We start from the raw sequence: 21,910 nt of genomic DNA, 5'->3' as shown, positions 1-21,910 counted from the left end.
AGGTTATATTAGCTCTCACTCTAAACTGTCCTTACCCTCCCTCAAGAAAAACTTCTTATTTCAGTCTTAAACCAGTCCTGTCTTAATTGTAGGACATCAGAAAAATCTGAGATGGCCTCCCATAAATCTCAGAATTGACCTGTTAAACCTGTCTTTACATGTTCTTCGCAGAAAAAAAGGTCACATCATGAAGCTTTTCCAGTCCAAACCTATCAAAAGTCAATCTCAGAAACAAGGAAGCATGATCTAATAGCTACAAGAGTATGTACATCCATTTGCACAGAAAGTAGCTGTGCTCCTTTGTTACCAAAAATGTTTAAGTTCTAGACCAGGACTTTATCTTTGAAGAAAAATAGGTGCACCATCTCAAGGGGAGGGATAACAAGGACAGTGCATCTTCCATTCCAATCGTGAACAAGAAAGCCTGAAGGAATTTCCTTGAAGAGGAAGCCCTGAGATAGCACAAGCCATTGAGGATTTCTCCATTGTCCTGCTCACAGCCTTACACCCTCCTGGAAAGCAATCTACTCTCTGAGTACAAGTCTGCTTTAGATAATTGTAGTTCCTAGGGTAAGTAAGCATTCAGGATAGAACAAAGGGTGCTGTTAAGAAGATCTTTAACCATAACATATCCCCCTCCCTATCTATTTGAGGAGCTGAAAAACTAAAATATAACTAACCAAACAAGCCGAAAATTAAAAAATAGAATATTTATTGGAAAGGTAAGTGCTTTCTTGCATCCACTATACACTTCTTCAGACCATAGTAAAAACACCCTCCTAAATACCATACATCAATAAAACAATAAAATCATTAAATCAAACAATCAATGAGGTAGAGCTCCAGGCCTCAGTACCTGCTTTAAAGGTATATTAACATTCAAGCCACTGACTGTTGATTGTTTTAACTCAAATATATTGACCTTTCAGTGAAGGAACACAAGAACATTTCAACAAAAAAGTTGTTTCAGTGCTTTTGTGTAGGTGCTACATACATAGATGCAATAAGTTTCAGCCCTAATATAATATACAGCAAATAAAATACGCTAAGTAAAACTGACTGTTGAGTGGTTGTCAAGTTAACCTAAGAGCATTAAAAAAGTAGATTATTATACTATAAGATAACAATAGCATTAATACAGCAGGGTCAGAATAAATAAAGGCTAGTAGAAGTTAGCCATTCAACAGTTCATAAACATCAGACACTTTCAATAGTAAATGAAACAATTAAGCTGCCAATAGCTGAAAAGCAAATATTAAACTGGAATAAAAGTATAGACTGTAACTCAAGCAAATATCTAACTTAAAGTGTTGAGAGACAAGGTTATAATGGATGTTTGAATAGAAAGGATATTAGCTTAAATATTATATGACTAGATATGGGAGTGGGTTTGGCATAATGGTTAAGGTCTTTGCTTCATAGACAGAAGGTGCAGAGTTTAATTCTGAACTCAAATTATTGGCTAGGCTTAAAATAGCCCTTCAGCGCAGTTAGCACAGTATTTACCTATGAACCTATAAGGTTCTCCCGTACTCCCATAATCACGGGATCATAAGAAGAATGCCAGGAGGTGAACACTCAGATGAAGCAGTGAAAATGTCAGAGGAGGAGATTCCTGGTGCAAGACAAAAAAGTGAGCTTGTTTTAGAAAAAGGGTAGATTATGGATAGAATTAGTTAATGGGGAGAGGTAAGTAACACCTTATCCCACAGCTGTCAACACAGACAGATACTAGATAGTATGGGTGTTACTGTGGCTTAGAAACATGCTGTAGGCATGAAAGGTTTTGGACATGGTGGATGGAGATGTTGACATTTTCTGTGAAGAATGCTATTAGGTGAGGAGTAGTGCAGGCAAAAGTAGGCCAGGAAGAACAGCAGAGATGTGAAAGAAGCAAGAGGGTAGCTAGAGTAAACTGGGGTACCTGCTGGAAGAGGTAGAAGATAAGGAAAAATTCAATGAAGCAAGCCGTGGAGGTGTGAATGTTCCAAACAATGTGAGACTAAGGCTGAAGTTTCGTGGAGGGGAAGACAGACTGCATGATAGTTTGAGAGAATGAGAGGTCACAGAGCTGTTAAGCAATGATGAGAGAGGAAGATCAAACAGGGAGAGAGACAGACAGACAGACAGAGACAGACTGAGAGTTTCCCAGGTGTAGGAGAGGAAATGTAAAAGGAAAGTGATGTACATAACATGCAGATGATGACATTCTGTTTGTTTAAGGAGGCCTGAAGTCTCGCTTAGTTGCTGATCAATGAGTTTGTGAGAATTTAGCTTTTTTTCAGTTAGGTGCTTATTACTGTGCTGACTTTGAAGCTAACAGAAGGTAATCAGAATAAAGAAGGAAAAGAGTCAGGATAGCTAGAGACTTGTAGTACAGAATTCTTTAAAATGGTAATGACTGTATTGCATTGGACAGTTACAGTAGATTATGGGTAATGACCTTCAGGTGAGAGAAGATACTGTACAAAAACTGTATATGGACATGTGGTTACATATACGTTGGGGACACTGTTTTCTTTTGTGTTTCATGTGCTGATCATGTAGCTAAATCTTTGATGCTGTTTTTATTTCTGAAATATGTTTAAAAAGTGTTAGCTGTATGAGACAACTCTGCTGTCAAAGGGGGACAAAGCTCTTAGTTCTGCTTTGTGTAGTGGCCTAGGACCTGCGGCTCTGTCAGGCAGAGGTGGAAGAGGAGCAATAAATGTCAGCTCACTTACCTCAAGGGAAGGGAGGTGTTTCGTCCACTGAGAGGACCATGATGACCACTCTTGCACTAGTGGTGTGTCATATACAAGGGGTAGGCACGTGAGTACATGAAAGCATGCAAGCACCCTGTGAGGTAAGCTTTATAGAAGTTAAGCTGTGGCAAAGGGAAGGAGTTAGGTGTATAATTAAAAATTCTGGCTTGACATTCACCTCCTAGGGGAATGAATGGGCTAGTATCTTCTCATTACTAGTAACCATGAGAAGATCAGTGAGGTAGTCAAGATGGGAGTTTACCATGGTGGGTAGGGCTGCATTCAAAGTGATGCAAATATTTTAAATATAAGAATGGAAATGTGCTGTTAATGCACCATGTACAGGAAGTAAGATTTGGCGTTGCCAGTATTAAAATGATAAACAATTAGGATTTTGAGTCTAGGTCTAGATTTTTATAAAAAGCAGCAATAATTTTTTTTATTAGGGTGGAGGTTATCAGCATTGGTGCTTGGGCTTCAGAAATGTGTTCTTAAATTTTGCATTTGTATCTAAGAGGAGGAAATGAAGGATGTTACATACTGCCTGAAGCTTTGAATATTGCACTGTCAAAGGGTTTTGTTTCTAAAGTGTTTTAGTGTGCCAAGATGCTGAAATGAATAAAAACTGAATTTTTTCTGTATTTGTATAGCAACAGGTCATGTCTACATTTTATATGTCATTGCAAAAGGGTTGTGAAAGAAAGGGGCTTGAGTTACCTGGCAAAATATCCAGGTGGAAAGCTGGAATATTTAAAGGAGCATTTAGTTAAAGGCCCTGGACAACCCAAAATGAGTCCAAAAGAAACTTTCTTAAAAAGTGGGAATTGAGGGAAATTGGGATTAAGTAGATGGCAGATGTGTGGGAGGAGAAATAAGGGAAGGTGAAAGATTTGGAGTTGTTAGGGAAGAAACTGTTACAGAAAAAAATGAAGTCATAAGACTGGAAGACCTCCCTTATCAGTCTCAACAAAAAACTGAGATCCCTTAACAAATCCTCTAAAGCCAGCTATGAAGGCAGAATTGCAACTGACGCCAAAAACAACCACAAAGCCTTCTATAGCTATACCAAAAACCTCCAAGGTAATACCCAGATTTTCTCTGAGTTATTGCACAATGTCACCTCCTATACAGAACCAACAGATATAGCCAACATACTGGCTAACAGATCCAGTGCCAACTTTACCCCTCTCCCGCCCCAGGGGCCCTATCATAATACCAGAAAAAGCCTGATACCCACCATGTCTGTGGCACAGGTAAAAGCTGCAGTGTCCATGGGATCTGATAATATCCCTGGCTGCGTCGTACATGAGCTACAAAATGAACTGGCACCACATCTGTGTGCCCTGATCAATCACAGTTTTACCTCAGGCTATGTCCCAAATGAATGGTGCACTGCTACAGTCATCCCGCTCCATAAATGGGGAGCAACTACAGACCCTTGGAACTATTGCCCCATTAGCCTGATGAGTCTGGTATGCAGAGCTATGCAGCGCATCATCATGGACCTGATTAACAAAGATATAGGCAATCTCCATACCCTTGACCCCACAAAGTTTGGCTTTGTCAAGGGGAGTTCCTGCCTGCTGAACCTGGTTGACTTCTTCAAGGCAGTCACCAAGGCTGTGGATGAGGGTAAGGCAGTGCATACAGCCTGCCTCGACATGGCCAAGGCCTTTGATACCATTTCCCACTCAGATATCATTGATAAACTCACCAAACTAGGCATCAATCCTTACATCACTAGGTGGGTTTCAAATTGGCTCACAGACAGGACTCACAGAGTGAAAGTTGCGGATTCTTTAAAGCAGTCATGAGTGGAGTCCCACAGGGCTTGGTCCTGGGCCCTCTCCTGTTTGGTTTCTACTTCTCAGAAGTCCAGGCCAACACAGAAGGACTCTGGTTGACCAGGTTCACTGATGACTGCAAGCTAGGAGTCATTATCAACTCCCCAAGTGATGCAGACATCCTACAAAAGGGCCTCTCTGAGACCAATGACTGGTGTCCGAACCATGGCCTGAAGCTTAATGCCATAAAATGCATTATCATCCCCTTTGGGAAAAACTCCATTCCCATGAATTACCATGTTGATGGGACCCGACTGAACACTGAAGTGACCATAAGATGTCTGGGTACCCAGGTCGACAGCTACAACACCTTCAACCACCACATTGCCACTGTGGTCAGAAAGTCCCTCTGCATGGCACATGTCATAACCAAAGGTTTTGCATCCAGGAAGAAAGAGGTCACTATCCCTCTCTACTCATCCCTCATTAGACCAATCATTGAATATAACGCCCCATTTGGCATGTACCTGACCAGACACTTACAACAGTTTGAGAAGCCATAAAAGTACCTCACAAAGAGGATCCTAGGCCTTAAACACATCCTACATGGACAGACTCAAAGAATGCAAAGTTCCTGTAATCACGGCTGTACAGATAAAAACCACACTCCCCAAAGCCAAGAACACAGCATCCATGGGACCTGACAACATCCCAGGCTGCATTCTACATGAACTACAGAATGAACTGGCACCCCACCTAAGTACCATGTTCAGTCATAGCCTCACCTCAGGCATTGTGCCCACTGAATGGTGCACAGTGACAGTTATCCCACTCCACAAAGGGGGAGCCACCACGGACCCCGGGAACTACTGCCCCATTAGCCTGACAAGCCTGGTTTGCAAGGCCATGGATAATAACATAATGGAACTTATAAACAAAGACAGTGGTAATCTCCAAACTCTGGACCCCATCCAGTTCGGGTTTGTAAAAGGCAGATCATGTCTCCTAAACCAGATAGACTTCTTTGAAGCAGTCACCAAAGCCATAGACGAGAGTAAGGTGGTTCACACAGTCTATCTAGATCTTGCCAAGGCTTTCGACACCACCCCACACTCTGGAGTTATAGATAAACTCACTAAACTAGGTATAAATCCCTGTGTCACAAGATGGGTTGCCAACTGGGTCACTGACAGAACCCACACTGTGAAAGTAGCAGACTCCAAATCCGACTTCAGACCAGTGACAGGTGGAATACCACAGGGTTCAGTCATGGATCCTCTCCTGTTTGGTATTTACTTCTCTGAAGTACAGGCTAACACAGAAGGTCTTTGGCTAATGAAGTCCGCAGATGACTGCAAACTAGGAGCCATAATTGAAACTCCTAACGATGTGGACATCCCACAAAAGAGGCTCACTGAGACAGATGCCTGATGACAAAGCCATGGCCTCAAGCTCAATGCCAAAAAGTGCATTGTCATCCCCTTTCGTAAAAACTCTGTACCCATGAACTACCACATAGGTGATAGTCTACTTAACATCAAAGGTGTGATAAAAGACCTTGGGACACAGGTGGACAGTAGTCTCTCCTTTGACAATCACATCGCCACAGTAGTCAGGAAATCCTTCTACGTGGCACACCTCATCACAAAAGGTTTCTTATCCAGGAAAAAAGAGGTAATTGTTCCCTTCTACTTGTCACTCATTAGACCCATTATAGAGTACAGTGCCCCTTTTGGTATGTACCTCACAAGACATCTACAACAACTGGAAAGGTCACAGAAATACCTCACAAAGAGGATTATCAGCCTCAAACAGATGCCCTACGCAGACCGTCTCAAAAAATTCCAGCTTTACTCCGTTGCATATCACCTACTCAGAGGCAATCTCTGCCTAACATACAAAGCTATGCAAATCCAGAGCTGTTGGACATGCTCCACTTAAAGAAATTCCGATCCCACCAAGCTGCATGCTCTAGGGACCTAAACCTTGTCACCACAATAAACAGAACATGCTGGAGAGATAGATTCCTGTCCCAGAGACTTCCCATACTCTGGAACAAACTGCCTATCTATATCAAACAAAGCTCCTCATTAGCACTTTTCAAGAAAAATCTTGATGATTGGATGGGAAATAGGAAATTCACCCCAGGGATCACTTCTGTGGCTTTGCTCGACAGGGGCACAGGAAAATAATTTTCTTGGGTGGTGAAAGCCAGGGTACCATTTGGCTAGGGTTATATATAGGCCCTAGGGTCAGTAGCCTAGTACCTACCTATGAACCTATGAACTTCAGCTGTTCTTGGTCTCTTATCATCTACTTAGAAGTGATCTCTGCTTGACTTACATAGCCATGTCTGACCCAGCCCTACTTGAAATGCTACATCTAAAGAAATCCCAATCTCCCCGCGCCACACACTCCAGTGATCACAACCTCATTACCACAATTAACAGAACATGCTGGAGGGACAGGTTCATCTCCCAAAAACTGCCCATACTCTGGAATAAGCTTTCCATTCATATCAAGCAGAGCACCTCACTGGCCCTGTTCAAGAGAAATCTTGACGAGTGGATGGGTAACAGAAAGTTCACCCCAGTGATCACTCCAGTTGCCCTACTAGATAGGGGCCCTGTGAACTAACATTGGGTGAGAATTTTTTGGGCTAGGCTTGTAAAGGCTCCATGGCTATTAGCCTAGTACACACCCATGAACCTATGAACCTATAAGAGCTTGGCTCCAATACAAGGGATTGGCTTGGGTACAGGCAAGTCAAGACAGTTGTGATCAGGTTCTTGGTGAGAGAAGGCAAAGGATATGGGGAGGAGGCTGAGAGAGACATGGTGCTGTGCCATGAGACTCATGTAAAACTGGCAAAATACAGACTAGGGGCTATAAGAATGTAGCAGAGTAGCATGAGGAAGGGCATGGGATAGGTTGGCACATAGGTATTTACTAGACTGTCAACCCCATGGGGCCTTTTTAGGCCTTGCTCTGTTTCCTAAAGGTAAGTCTCAAACTTGTACCCTGTGCCTTTAAGACAAAATCCCTTAACCAGTATGCCAACTCCCAACATACCCGACAGAAAGAAAGTCTGGAGACAGAGAAAGGGTGTTCGAGACAGAAAATTATGTAACTATAGTCTATGATGTCCTACTACATGAATGGATTATTCCATCTAGTTTTACAGAATCCATAAGAATGTATAACCCAGGGGGATTTTTATATTATGTAAGGGAGTACAGGGCTAAAGGCCACTGCTTGGAAGAGCTTGGGACATTGACTCAACTTCACTTAGGGTCAATAAGTTATTTTATTTATTTTTTTTTTTTTATCGTTTTTCAAACTCAGTTCCTCAGTGTAGCAAGACATGATGAAAGGTGCTGTCTAATGAAGTGAGAACAGTATGTAGGTTTTTATGGGTGTTGGGGTCTATTTTGACTTGCAGATGAAATTAATACACAGGTGGTATCAAACACTAAGTAGCTTAATGAGGAAGGGTCGTCTGCAGCATGGCACGTACTGTAAACGTGGAATGGGAGCACAAATCATTTACATGTATTGTTGAAGTGTAAGCATGTCAGGCATTTATGGCAGAAGCTGAGTTGGAAGGTGGTGGGGGATTTGAGATTTGGTGTTGGAAAAGGTGTCTTTTGGGGGGATGGTCAGAGAGGGCAGGAGCTTGAATAAGAATGAGTACTAGAAGGAATGGTGATAACAGGGTGGGTAAAGGGGAAAACAGTAATAGGGCAAAAGGATGACAATGTGGGATAGAAGCCTGTACATATATGTATGAATTTACTTAAAAGAGAAACACATCCAAAAACTGAAAATATCATATAACCTGATGTATTTTCCATCCCTTTCTTGGTTTCAGATCTGACCTCAGATCCAATTTTGGCCAATCTCAAGCTTTTGGATCCAGTGTTCAGGCTCCTCCCCTTACCAATAATCCATTTATAGAGAACAAGCTACCTTGGATTTTGCTTGCTGCCATCAGTGGTGTATGGGTTCAAATACTCAGGACTTTTATAAGCTTTATACATATACAAGTGCCCTTTATAATTTTCTTTTTCTTCAGTTTTCACCTCCCCTTTACCCTGTTATTGTCCTTCACTACTGAGGCACAATTTCTATTACAATTTCTAGAGTTTATTTCTATATTAATAATAGTAATAATAATAATATTAATAACAATAACCATAGTAATCTTATAGACCATACTGTTAACTACTAGCCTCCTCTGTGATATCACTACTCTTAAAAAAATCTTTCCTTGTTCTTTAATTCTTTTCCCCTATTTTTTGGAAAATGGCAGAGAAACTTTCACGTTTCAAAAATATACAGCTTGCTCACACTAGCTTCCAAACTTGGATGTGCACAACAAGTGCATAAATTGTCCAGGCCCATCACATTTGAACACTGCCTGCTCCATTTGTGAGACTTCTGGTCAATGGGCCATTATAGAAAGAAGGAAAATAAATTTTAAAGGGCTCCTTCAACCATCACCATCTCCATCTGACAAACCTCCTTCAAAATCAGGAAAAACTACAGATACTTCTTCTTCTACTTCCCCTTCTCACACAAAGAAGCCATCAGACAGGACAGGATAAGCAAAAGGATCCTGAAGAGGATAAAGCAAAAACCTCAAAAAGAGGTCTCTGGACCAAGCACCCCTTTCTGCTCCAGCACCAAAAGTTTTGAAATCTTTGGAGCCAATGCTGTTCTTGGATCTGATAACCCTCAGATCCCATACACCTCTAAGGTTTACACCAGAGCCTGTTTCACCCCATTTTTAGAGGAGGAGCCACACTACCACTCCAGGCCACCTTCCTCTACCTCAACAGTTAGGTTAGTTTGGCTCTCCAGAAGTCTCACCAAAGCTGATGTGGATCAGATGAAATTTCTCTGGACCCAGATACAACTGGAAGTCATCCAACCACTGTCAGAACTGGAGGTCTTGTTTGTTCTCTTCAGAACTTTGTAACTTCTTTTGTTGGACTCATCTGAATCCTGGAGTCATGTGATCTGCATCATCTCTAACAGGATAGGATCGGATCAGTTCCTCCCCTTAGGGCACTTGATAGTTCAGTTCTGGCATCAGCCTCAGAGCCTAACCAGGCACAGTCCAGACTGAAGCACCTTCAGGGCTTTCAACCCTTAGAGGATGGCTGTCCAGATCCACATCAGACTCGGCATTCAAGGGTTTTGAGAGACTGCTCTTTCAGCCAAGACAGAGAGAGGACTACCTCTTTAAAGTAAGTACACCCCTTCCCCATCGGATCTCCCAGGGTTCATAGCCTATTCATCTTGTCTGGTCAGAGCAGCTAGTCCATAGACACCTTGAGACACTTCTCATACCAGATACCATGCCAGCTTCTGAATCCTTTCCTGAAAAGCCAACGATGGAGGTACACAGGAAGTACAAGTGTAAAAGGAGACACTTGGATTCCCTCGAGGAACCCCTACCACTGACAAGGATTTTGATAAAGGAGAAATTCCCCCAGATCCCCCTTGAGGAACTCTCATTTGAGGAGGTCCTCAAACTCCTTAGACAGAAATGGAGTTGGTCTTCCCAAGCCCCATCTCCAAAAGTATCAATCTTCCTTCAGGCTTTTGGTTCTGGTCCATCTATGTTTTTAGTAGTCTCCACCAAAGAGATGATAGATCTAATCTCTTTGCAGGTATAGAAGAAACCAGACACAGCTGAACCATTCCCTAAAAGACTGAGGCAAAGAGCCTGCAGTAGATTCTATGGCAGTGGATGCAGCCACCAAGAAGGAACTCACAAAGGAGAGTTCTTCTGTTCTTTCACAGGGAACAAGGAGTCTCAAGCAATAGATAGATTTGGACTAATAACCACACCAGATATGTGGAAAAAACAACAAAGGTCCAGATAAAGTTCCACAGATTTATTACTGATAGTTAAGCGCTTTCGTCCCCAAGTGGGCTTCTTCAGAGCTGCCACAATTAAAACACAAGCCATTTAAATATATCTCAAACTAATCATGTGAAATCCAGTGAACCAATCAATTTAATAAAACATTAAAACACTTAAAATTGTGTGTGTAAAACCTAATGCTTAAACAAAGACACAATACATAAAACAGTATGAAAACAAATATTTATGCCCCTGAATGCTAAATGGATTCATATTATAACAACAGCCCCTTAATTTATTAGATATATGAATGTATGTTCACATAACACCAACTTTAGAAATATAAATAATATCTATTCTAAAAAACTACTAAACGTATAAACTTTTTAACTTTAATAACTGTCTAATAGATCAAGCTTCATTCAACCCAGGGGCACTGTTGCATTTGATTTCAACTGCCAAATAAGTTCCCTGACCAACAATAGTTCTTTAATAATATAGGCCCTTGGGTCTCTTTTTATCTACTCCATAAATGTAAATTTAAATCTGTGACTAGTGTAGGCATGTATGTGTCTGTACAAGGCATTAGTAGCTTGTGCCTTGTTAAACTCCAGGTCATCTTCGTAAATTCTATATTTCAGTTTTCTTGAGGTTTTCCCTATATAGAAAGCAGGGCAAGAATCACAACAGGCAATATAAACTATCCAACTAGACTCACAGTTGAAATGCTGTTTAACTCTAAATTCCTGCCCTTTTATGTAAAAAGTATCCCCCACTAATATAAACTGACACTGCCTACAACACCCACATTTAAACATACTACTATTATTATGCTTGCTGACATTACTGGCTTTTCTTTCCAACAGATTCTTAAAACATTTATTTTTCCTATACACCATTTTCAGCCTGTCATCCAACAACCTCCTTGAGTATTCATCAGAGGATATAATGAGCCAGTTTTCTAAAATACAATCCATTATTCTATAGGTGTCAATGGTAAAAGTTAGAATAAAGGGTTTACCATACTCCACCTCTTTATCCACTCTCACCATGGAGTGCTTTATATTAAGTGGCCTACCACAAATTCTAAAAGCTTTTGGTTGCAAGGTCATTAAAAACCCCTTCTGTCTTTTCTCCACTGCTTTGTTCTTAATGTCCAATAAAAATTCAGTTGGATAAGCCCACTTAATAAACATCTCCAACAATTTGTCACTCTCCACTAAGAATACAGAATCATCTGAAACCATTTCTGCAAGCCTTACTAGCTGGCCTTTGCCACAGCTTTTTTTCTGAAATTTTGGGTGCTAGCTATTGTAGTGGAGGTAACTGTTGGAGAAATTGGGCTTGCTATGAATGTTAGTGAACCAAACAGCCCACAACACACAAAAGTCAATCCTGGAAACAAACCAATGCAATACGAAAACAACAGCAGGGATACCACGACCGTCAGCATATACCTTTATTAAAACAACGGATAAGCACTTTCACATTTAGTACGCTTCTTCAGATCCATTCATAAAACCAAGAATAACAGCCTTATAAAGTACAATAATCCAATCACAAAACAGAATAAAATTGCAACCAATAACATTAAAAATTTGATTTCTGCCCTTTTAGGACATGTTTTAAACAGGCACTGGCATTAATGCCTGGGTATCTGCCTGCCTGCAACTTAAATATCCACTTTAATTCCAATTGTTCTATATAATTGTTTAAATCACCACCTCTAGGGCTTTCTTGCACACATTGTAAAGCTCTAAAAGAAAATTTATGTCAATTATTTCCATTAATGTGCTTAGCTAATGCATTCTTCATATTCATTACTTTGATATCATACATATGTTTGAATATTCTTTCTTTAAATGTTTTCAGTCTTTCTGACATAAAAACATATACAAATATCACATATAGCTAAATAAATAATATGCGGTTTGACAGTCTTCATAACAGCTAGGTTTAAAAGTAAACTCAAACAAGAGGTATTTAGTCTGTTGTTTCGAAATAACTGTACATGCTTTACAGCTTTGGCAGGGAAATGTACTTATTTTTTCTATTCTCCTTTGTTGTGGTTGTTTAAAATTATAAAGCAGGTCTTTAATATTATTACAGTTCTTATAACCAAATCTTGGCTTATATCCTACAGTATTTGCTGTTCTAGAGTCAACAGTTAAGAGCTGCCAATTCTTGTGTATAATATTACATATAAATCCACATCACTGGTAAACGTGGTCATAAATCTCAAACTATGACATGTGGAGGTCTCTTTCTCATGGACAGAGGTATTCTTACCTCTATGGCCATCAGAATAATAAGGTTTGGCCATAGTGCACCTGGTTTTCCAAACCTCATTTCTAATACCATCTGTTTGTTTCTTACCATAACCTCTGGCCAAAAATTGTTCACTAAGTGACTTCATAGTTTTAGTACAGGCATCTTCTGTTGTACGCAGTCTGCCTGCTCTTGTAAACTGACCCTTAATGATGTTTGGAAACACATGTCTAGGGTGCATACTCTCATGCAACAGAAGGTTATTTTTACAGCATGTTTTTCTATACAAAGTGGTGTTAATTTCACCTGATGCATCCTTACACAACTGAACATCTGAAAAATCAACATTAAACTTAGAAGCTGTAATAGTAAACTTTAAAAAGTCAGTAGTCGTATCTGCAAATGATATAAACGGTTGCAAATTCATTTCATCACCAACCCATAAAACAAAAATATCCACAAAGTCATGGTAGAACTTGATGCATTTGTAATACAAATTGTTTGAAAAAACAAACTTATCCTCCCAATAATATATCACAAGGTTAGCATATGAATTTGTACATGGGGTGCCCATAGTAAAACTCCATTTTTGTAAGTAGATATCATTACGGAATATAAATACATTATTTTCCAATATTAGTTCTAATAAAGTGCAGATAAGCATAATAGAATAATTAATATACTCACTCTTAACAGTTAATATATCCCTTACAGCCTATATTCCAAAAGCATTAGGTATGTTGGTAAAAAGATGTTTTACATCAAGACTCACTAAAAGACATCCAGACACATCTCTAGTATTGCTCATAAACTGATATAAATCTGCCAAAAATGATTAGTGTAATTCAATACAGTTGATAATGAACCTAAAACTTTCTTCAGTTTATCCTCCACAAATATGGAAAGAGGCTCAGTCACCCATTCAGCCCCAGCCACAATAGGGCGCATGGGTAGATATGCAGGTTCTTTATGTACTTTTGGCAAGCCCTTGATTATAGGTGTTAGTGGTTGTTCCACACAAAAAACTGGTACATTTGCTCATCTATGACTCTTCACATTGACAGATCATAGAAAATATCTTGGACATGCTTTACCAAGTTATGAATAAACTTCCTATCAATTTTAACATATATTTTGTCCTCGATTAAAAGACATCTCATAGAATTACAATAGTCAGTTGTGTTCATAATAATCACAGCACCTCCTTTATCTGCCAGTCTAAAGCAGACCTCATTGTTATTCATTAAAGATATCATGGCCTTTCATTCCAATGCACTCAAATTATAAAAACTCTTTTTATGTGGAGCATTCAACAAATGTATGATATCACTCTCACATACCTGGATGAATGTATTAGTATGTGGTGGTAACTGCGGGTTGAACGTTCTCTTAAAGGAACTTCCACCTTTAAACTGCTGATTACCAAACATTAATTTTAAAGTTAAATTCCATGCGAACATATGCAAGTCAAACAGTACGTCACTTACTCTCGAAGGAGTTGCTGGAATAAATGTCAGCCCTTTATTTAAAACATAAAGTTTGCTTGCATTCAAACTATGACAAGAAAGATTTACAATAAGTTTGTTCACCTGCAAATCTTCCTAGTTGCCTATTGCCATTCTGTTGAGAGCTTCCTCTTCAAACACCCTCTGTTGGTCTAGCGTGTCATTATTCTGGATCTCATTTTCACCGGAAGGGATAAAAAATCCGTATTATACAACGGATTTTTTAGGTCTTGCTCCTATTTGTTCATATTTCAACCCTGCTTGATTTAAAGGAGGGTATTTTAACATTGGAGCCAGTTCCTCTAAACTCCTTAATTGGTGCATTCACTTGTTGATCACTATCAGTGCTGACTTCTATAGGAACGCTTTCGCTGACATATTGCAAAGGTGTAGCCTCAGGTGGGTGTGTGTCAGATTATAATACTTCATTGTTCAACTGTTTCTGCCATACAAAGATGTTTCCCATTTCGAAATCCTTGTGGTCACATTGCAACTTTTTTTGTTTAGTTTGTTGCAATTTAAGCTCGTAAACCATTACATTATTGAAAACCATCCCTAAGGCTTGTGTATACTTACCTTTGAAGTAGTTTACCAAATCACTTTGCATTGTATCAGCTTTACATAAAAGTTTTTCCTGTATAGTTCAAAATACTGCAAGAGTAAGTTAATGTATCTAAAGCTTAAGTCAAGATTAAGTTGCTGCCTCTTCTTAAGTAGCTGCAGATGTGACTCACCATAGGTAGGCATACACAAAATGTGCATACCTCTTGAAACAATTTTAAAGTGTAGACACACCTCCATATGGAGCCGTTGCCATTGCAACCTTTTTAATTTGTACAGGTCTTGTTCAAATTGTCTTAGTTCATTAAGAAAGCATAATAGTTTGTAGGAGTTCATTGGCAGTCAGTATAAATATCAGTTCTATCAACTGCAACATTCAGCAATGGGTTGCTAAAAGGACAGATCATCTTCATCCATTTCTGCTGCAGTTTAACACAGGAAGGATTGTAATCTAATTCAATAGGTGCACCTTCAGCCATGCAGTGCTGCAGACTATCAACAGATACAGACAGATAGCAAACCAAACGGCTCAGCAACACACAAAAGCCAATACTGGAAACAAACCAATGCAATATGGAAAAAAAAACAGCAGGGCTACCACAACCATCAGTATTTGGCTTTAACAAAACAACGGATAAGTGCTTTCACGTTTAGTATGCTTCTTCAGATCCATTCATAAAACCAATACTCCAATTACAAAACAGAATAAAATTGCAACCAATAGCATTAAAAATTCAATTCCCTCCCTTTTAGGGCAGGTTTTAAACAGGCACTGATATTAATCCTTTGGTATTTGTCAGCCTTCAACCTAAATATCCACTTTAATTTCAATTGTTCTATATAATTGTTTAAATCACCACCTCTAGGGCTTTCTTGCACAAATTGTAAAGCTCTAAAAGAAAATGTATGCCCATTATTCTCCTTAATGTGTTTAGCTAATGCATTCTTCATATTCATTACTTTGATATCATACGTATGTCTTAATATTATTTCTTTAAATTTTGTTCACAGTCTTTCTGACATAAAAATATTTACAAATGTCGCATGTAGCTAAATACATAATATGCGATGTTTGACAGTCTACATAACAGCTAGGTTTAAAAGTAAACTCAAATAAGGGATGTTTAAAAGTCTGCTGTTTTAAAATTACTGTACAGGCTTTACACTTTTCACAGGGAAATGTACTTATTTTTTCTATTCTCCTTTGTTGTGGTTGTTTAAAATTACAAAGCAGGTCTTTAATATTATTACAGTTCTTATAACCAAATCTTGGCTTACATCCTACAGTATTTGCTGTTCTAGATTCAACAGTTAAGAGCTGCCAGTTCTTATGTATAATATTACATATAAATCCACATCACTGGTAAATGTGGTCATAAATCTCAAACTATGATATGTGGAGGTCTCTTTCTCATGGCCAGAGGTATTCTTGCCTCTATGGCCATCAGAATAATAAGGTTTGGCCGTAGTAGACCTGGTTTTCAAAACCACATTTCTAATACCATCTATTTGTTTCATAGCATAACCTCTGGCCAAAAATTGTTCACTAAGTGACTTCATAGTTTTAGTACAGGCATCTTCTGTTGTACACAGTCTGGATGCTCGTGTAAACTGACCCTTAATGATGTTTGGAAACACATGTCTAGGGTGCATACTCTCATGCAACAGAAGGTTATTTTTCCAGCATGTTTTTCTATACAAAGTGGTTTCAATTTCACCTGATGCATCCATACACAACTGAACATCTAAAAAAATCAACCTTAAACTTAGAAGCTGTAATAGTAAACTTTAAAAAGTCAGTAGTCATATCTGCAAATGTTATAAATTGTAAATTCGTTTCATCACCAGCCCATAAATAAAAATATCCACAAAACAATGGTAGAACTTGATGTATTTGATATACAAATTGTCTGAAAAAACAAAGTTATCCTCCCAATAATACATCACAGGGTTAGCATATGAATTTGCACATGGGGTGCCCATAGTAACACCCCATTTGTGTAAATAGATATCATTACAGAATACAAATGCATTATTTTCCAATATTAGTTATAATAAAGTGCAGATAAGCATAATAGTATCATTAATATACTCACTCTTAACAGTTAATACATACCTTACAACCTATATCCCAAAAGCATTAGGTATGCTGGTAAAAAGATTTTTTACATCAAGACTCATTAAAAGTCACCCAGACACATCTCTACTATTGCTCATAAACTGATATGAATCTGCCTAAAAATTATTAGTGTATTTTAGTACAGTCGATAATGAACCTAAAATGTTCTTCATTTTGGATGATCTACTAAAAGACTATTTACAAGTTGCCACAAATATGTTGGAATTCTTAGTACTTTTTGAGCAAAATTGCTAATACTGAGTTTAGTGCAGACTGTTACCTTGTAACTATAGATGTACATAACTTGTATTCTGTTTTTCCCCACCGTGAGTGCCACATGCAGTTGGAAGAAATTTTGTTTGATAATGAAGTATTAGGTTTTGATAGTCAATGTAGCTGTGACTTTAATGGACTTGGTACTATCTAATATTTTTTTTTGAGGGTCAGTTATTCAAACAGCTTAGTGGACTGGCTATGGGGGCAGCCTGTGCCCCCAGTTTTGCTAATTTAGTGATGGCTAATTGGTAATGGAATTACATTGTTAACACCCCGTACAAAATTGTTGGAGCTATTGTACTCATTTTTTAGATTATATCTGTATTGTTTGGACTGATATTGAGGAGAAAATGAGTGAATTGTTGGAATATATTCATGTTTCCATCACTTACTTAAAATTTTCTTTTTCTTATGATGTTGATAGTATCACATTTTTGGACATGATGTTGTCTAAAGATTATGTGATTGGATGTTTTATTTCTAACATCCATAGAAAGCCCACTTTCTCCGACAGTTGCAGCCACTACAGTAGCTGGCACCCAAAATTTCAGAATAAACGTGGTTAAAGGCCAGCTAATAAGGCTTGCTAGAATGGTTTCAGATGATTCTGTATTCTTAGTGGAGTGTGACAAATTGTTGGAGATGTTTATTAAGCTGGCTTAGCCAACTGAATTTTTATTGGACATTAAGAAGGAAGTAGTGGGGAAAAGACAGGGGGGGGGGTTATATGCCCTTGCTACCAAAACCTTTTAGCATTTGTGGTGGACCACTTGATGTAAAGCACTCTATGGTGAGAGTAGATAAAAGGGTGGACTTTCATAAACCCTTTATTCTAATTTTTACCATTGACACCGATAGAAGAGTGGATTGCATTTTTGAAAACTGGCTCATTATATCCTCTGATGAATACTCGAGGAGGTTGTTGGGTGACAGGCTGAAAATGGTGTATAGGAAAATAAATGTTTTAAGAATCTATTGGAAAGAAAAGCCAGTAATGTGAGCAAGCATAGTAATAGTGGTATGTTTAAATGTGGGTGTTGTAGGCAGTGTCCATTTATATTAGTGGGGGATGTCTTTTACATGAAAGGGCAGGAATTTAACAGTGAGTCTAGTTGGATAGTCTATATTGCCTGTTGTGATTCTTGCCCTGCGTTCTATATAGGGAAAACCTTCAGAAAACTGAAATAGAGAATTTATGAACATGACCTGGAGGTTAACAAGTAAAAACTACTAATACTTTGTAGAGACATATATAGTACATGCCTACCCTAGTCACAGATTTAAATTTACAGTTATGGAGCAGATAAAAAGAGACCCAAGGGGCTATATTATTGAAGAACACTTGTTTGTCAGTGAACTTATTTGGCAGTTGAAATTACATTTATGAATCTGTCCCTCCAGCATGTCCTATTTATTTCAGTGCTGATTAGGGTTTATATTTAAGCTATGTGGGGTTATAATGCCGAGGTGGGGGTAGGCTGTGTGAGGCTTTTGTAGGCTGTGTTAGCTTGACATAAAATTTCAATTTCCTTTGTAGGGCTTTCAAAGAAATCCGCCCTTAAATCAACCAGTATAGAGGCTTTTGTGAGGTCGAAGGTAGCCTGAAGAGGGTAGGAGTGTCTGTCTGTATCTGACCAATATCTTTTCATGAGGTTTAGAATGATGGCTTTTTCCATAGCTTTGCAGACCAAGCTATCAAGGTAGATAGGGTGATGGTGGGTTATTGGAGGCTATGCACCACCTTTTTGGGCACCTAGACTGTTGCTGTCAGGCTTTGCATATGGCACTTTCCAGAATCTACAGCTGATAGTTTGAATAGTTGTAGGTTATTTGGTTTTAGGGAGTTAGTGAGTTCATGTGGAGAGTGGTGGCCGGGACACGTCTGGTCCGATTTCTGATGTTTTTTGCTTTGGAGGTGGCATCTACCTGAGCATGGGGAGATGTCAGGGGGGCTGCGAGCTGCTTGCTGTTTTTTTGCTTTTCTGAGGGGGGGCTTACCTTTTGTCTGAACCTGTCATTCTTTGTGTTGTCAGGATAATTGGGTCAGTGGTATTTTGTCATTTTTGACTAATTCATGTTTATAAAGCCTGTGGTAATGTCAGTTTCTAACATAACTAAAGAAACCTTGTGATTATCCTTAGTGTCCTGTTATATTTTTTTCACTCTTTTTTCTAACATAACTATTTTATGCCTATTGTTTTTTTTTGCTATCCTTGATTTTTGATTTCCTGAATTTTGGGATTTTGCTCTATGTCTTTAGTAATTTTTTATTTCTATTGTTGATTTTTGATTATGTCTGCTTGGCATTTTTGAGGATCATGGCCTTTATTGGGATGCATGATTATTTTATTCTGATACCATGATGGGCGTGCATTTTGGAAAGGGCGCTATAAAGGATTTTATAGGGGTTTGGCAGGTGGGCTTCCAGTTCGCATTTGGCTCTTTTATAAATTTCCTCAGTTTGGAGAAGTGAAATTTGTGTTTTCAGCTTGGGGGTCTGGGCGGGGTGAGGGCAGGGGTGTGAAAGGGATGTGAGGTTGGTTCATGGTTTGATCTTGGGCGTGGTGGTCTGGATCTCAGAGTCAGCATGTTTTCCCCAATCCAGTGAGAGTCTGTGTGTTTCCCCTTCCCCCCAGAGTGGTCTCTTCTGTCTTCCCCCATGTGAGTGATTTGGTCCAGTAAAGGTTAGGAACCTTTGGGGAAGGGTAGTAAGTTGTTCCATATATCTAGTCTTGTTTTGAAATTGAAGTTTCCCAATATAATGGTTGGAGCTAGAGTAATGCTTTTATGTGTGTTCTCATGGGAAGGAGAGTGGGGTTCCTGGGTTTTGGAGAGGGGTCTGTAGCAGGCTAGTCACTGGAGAAAGTTTTTGTGGGGTTTAGCTGCACCACTCATAGTCTGATGCTGGGGTTGCTTTTGGACCAACCTGGAGGTGTGGGTATCTTTGATGAATATCGATACTCCCCCTCCTTTTGTTGCCACCCGGTCCAAGTTTTGGGGCCAGCATGGTATGAGGTGCATGGAATGGCAGCTGGGGTGCTCTCGGGGGGGGGCGACCAGGTTTCTGTTACTGCACAGATACAGATGTTCTCCATGCTAACCAGAATTTGAAGATGATGTTTCTTAAAGGATAGACTTGAGGCGTTGTTGATAGCATTACTCTTAGTTTCTTCTCCCTTTGATTCCTATGGATCTTGGTTTTGTCTTTTGTTTGAGCCTCAAGAGCCTTGTTTGGGAGGGGGGTGGGAAGGCATGCCAATATCCAGCAGCAGCCTGACATGACAGGTGCAAGGCATCACTAGCATCGTGTGCCAGGGAGCACAGCATCCAAGCTGACAGGCATCAGATCCCAAGCCAATTACTTTTCACCAGTACTTAAGCTTTGTTGAAATTGATCATCTTGTCTTCATATTGTGGCATCATTCTTGGTGAGGATAAGACTGCAAGATGGTCAGGGTCATAGCGGCCTGGGCTACATGCTCAGAGACCGGCCTGGGCTACATGCTCGAAGAGCTTCAGGGAGTCTCTTATCAGGTCGTCATTCACACCAGCATGGACAATGACTGAGTCATATTTGTACTTGCCTTGAGTGACCTGAGTACTTGATGTATGTTGTGGCGGATCCTAAGCCCGAGCTGCCCCCGCCCATGACCCTCTCCCTGTTAGCCTGGCCGGGAGTCAATTCCAGTGTGCCTTCAGTGTGTATTATAAGAGGACCAGTATGTGTTGTGTGTTTAAGGGTAAGGGCTGTGACTGTTTTTACTGGCTTTGTGTGACATTGTTGCTGCCCTGTTTTTTGTTTTGGGGTAGTGGTTTGGGGTGGCTGCCTTGTTGTCTGCTGCTGAGCTTTTGCTTCTTTTTTTAGAGCCTCGAGTTTTGTTTTGTGATTATGTGTGTGTTTGGTTTGTTGTTGTAGGTCTATGCTGTGAGACTGGAATAGTGTGAGTGGTTTCCTTCTTCTCTTTGACTGGTTATGCGGTACTGAGTTGTTGAGCTTAGCCTCCTCCAGTGCCATATGGTTGCATCTCTCACATGTGTTGGAATTTGTTGGGAGGAGGAGAGGGTTGTCTGTGTACATGAGGCAGTTGTATGCAACAGTGTCCCCTGGGTTGAATGACGCTTGATCTATTAGACCTTTATTAAAGTTAAAAAGTTTATATGTTTTCTAGTTCTTTTAGAACAGATATTATTTGTATTTCTAAAGTTAGTGTTATGTAAACATACATTCATATATCTAATAAATTAAGGGGCTGTTGTTCTAATATAAATCCAGTTATCATTCAGGGGCATACATATTTGTTTTCATACTGTTTTATCTATTTGTGTCTTTGTTTAAGCATTAGATTTTAAGTGGTTTAATGTTTTATTAAATCAATTGGCTCATTGGATGCCACGTGATTAGTTTAAGATATATTTAAATGGCTTGTGTTTTTATAATGGCAGTTCTGAAGAAGTCCCACTTGTGGACAAAAGAGCCTAATTGTCTGTAATAAATCTGAGGAATTTTTGTCTGGACCTTTGCTGTTTTCTCTACATATCTGGTGTGGTTATTAGTCAGATTCTTGTTTGTTCGATTTTTGTCAGTATTGGATAGATTTGGAAAGCATGCCTACACCTCATCTACATTTTTGGTAAAAGCACTATATTACTTGGAACATGTCACACATTTCCGGAGGGACTTGGCAAAGTGATTACCAAGTGTTTCCCAGGGATCTTATCTGCAGATCAGAGGGAATATACTGATACACAATTGAAGATACTTCAATCTTTATATAATG

Source organism: Protopterus annectens, chromosome 2.part2 (genome assembly GCF_019279795.1).
Source record: "Protopterus annectens isolate FY-2018-M chromosome 2.part2, PAN1.0, whole genome shotgun sequence".
Taxonomy (NCBI): domain Eukaryota; kingdom Metazoa; phylum Chordata; order Ceratodontiformes; family Protopteridae; genus Protopterus; species Protopterus annectens.
The sequence above is the reverse complement of the archived record's forward strand: the minus strand, read 5'-3'. Positions refer to the sequence as shown.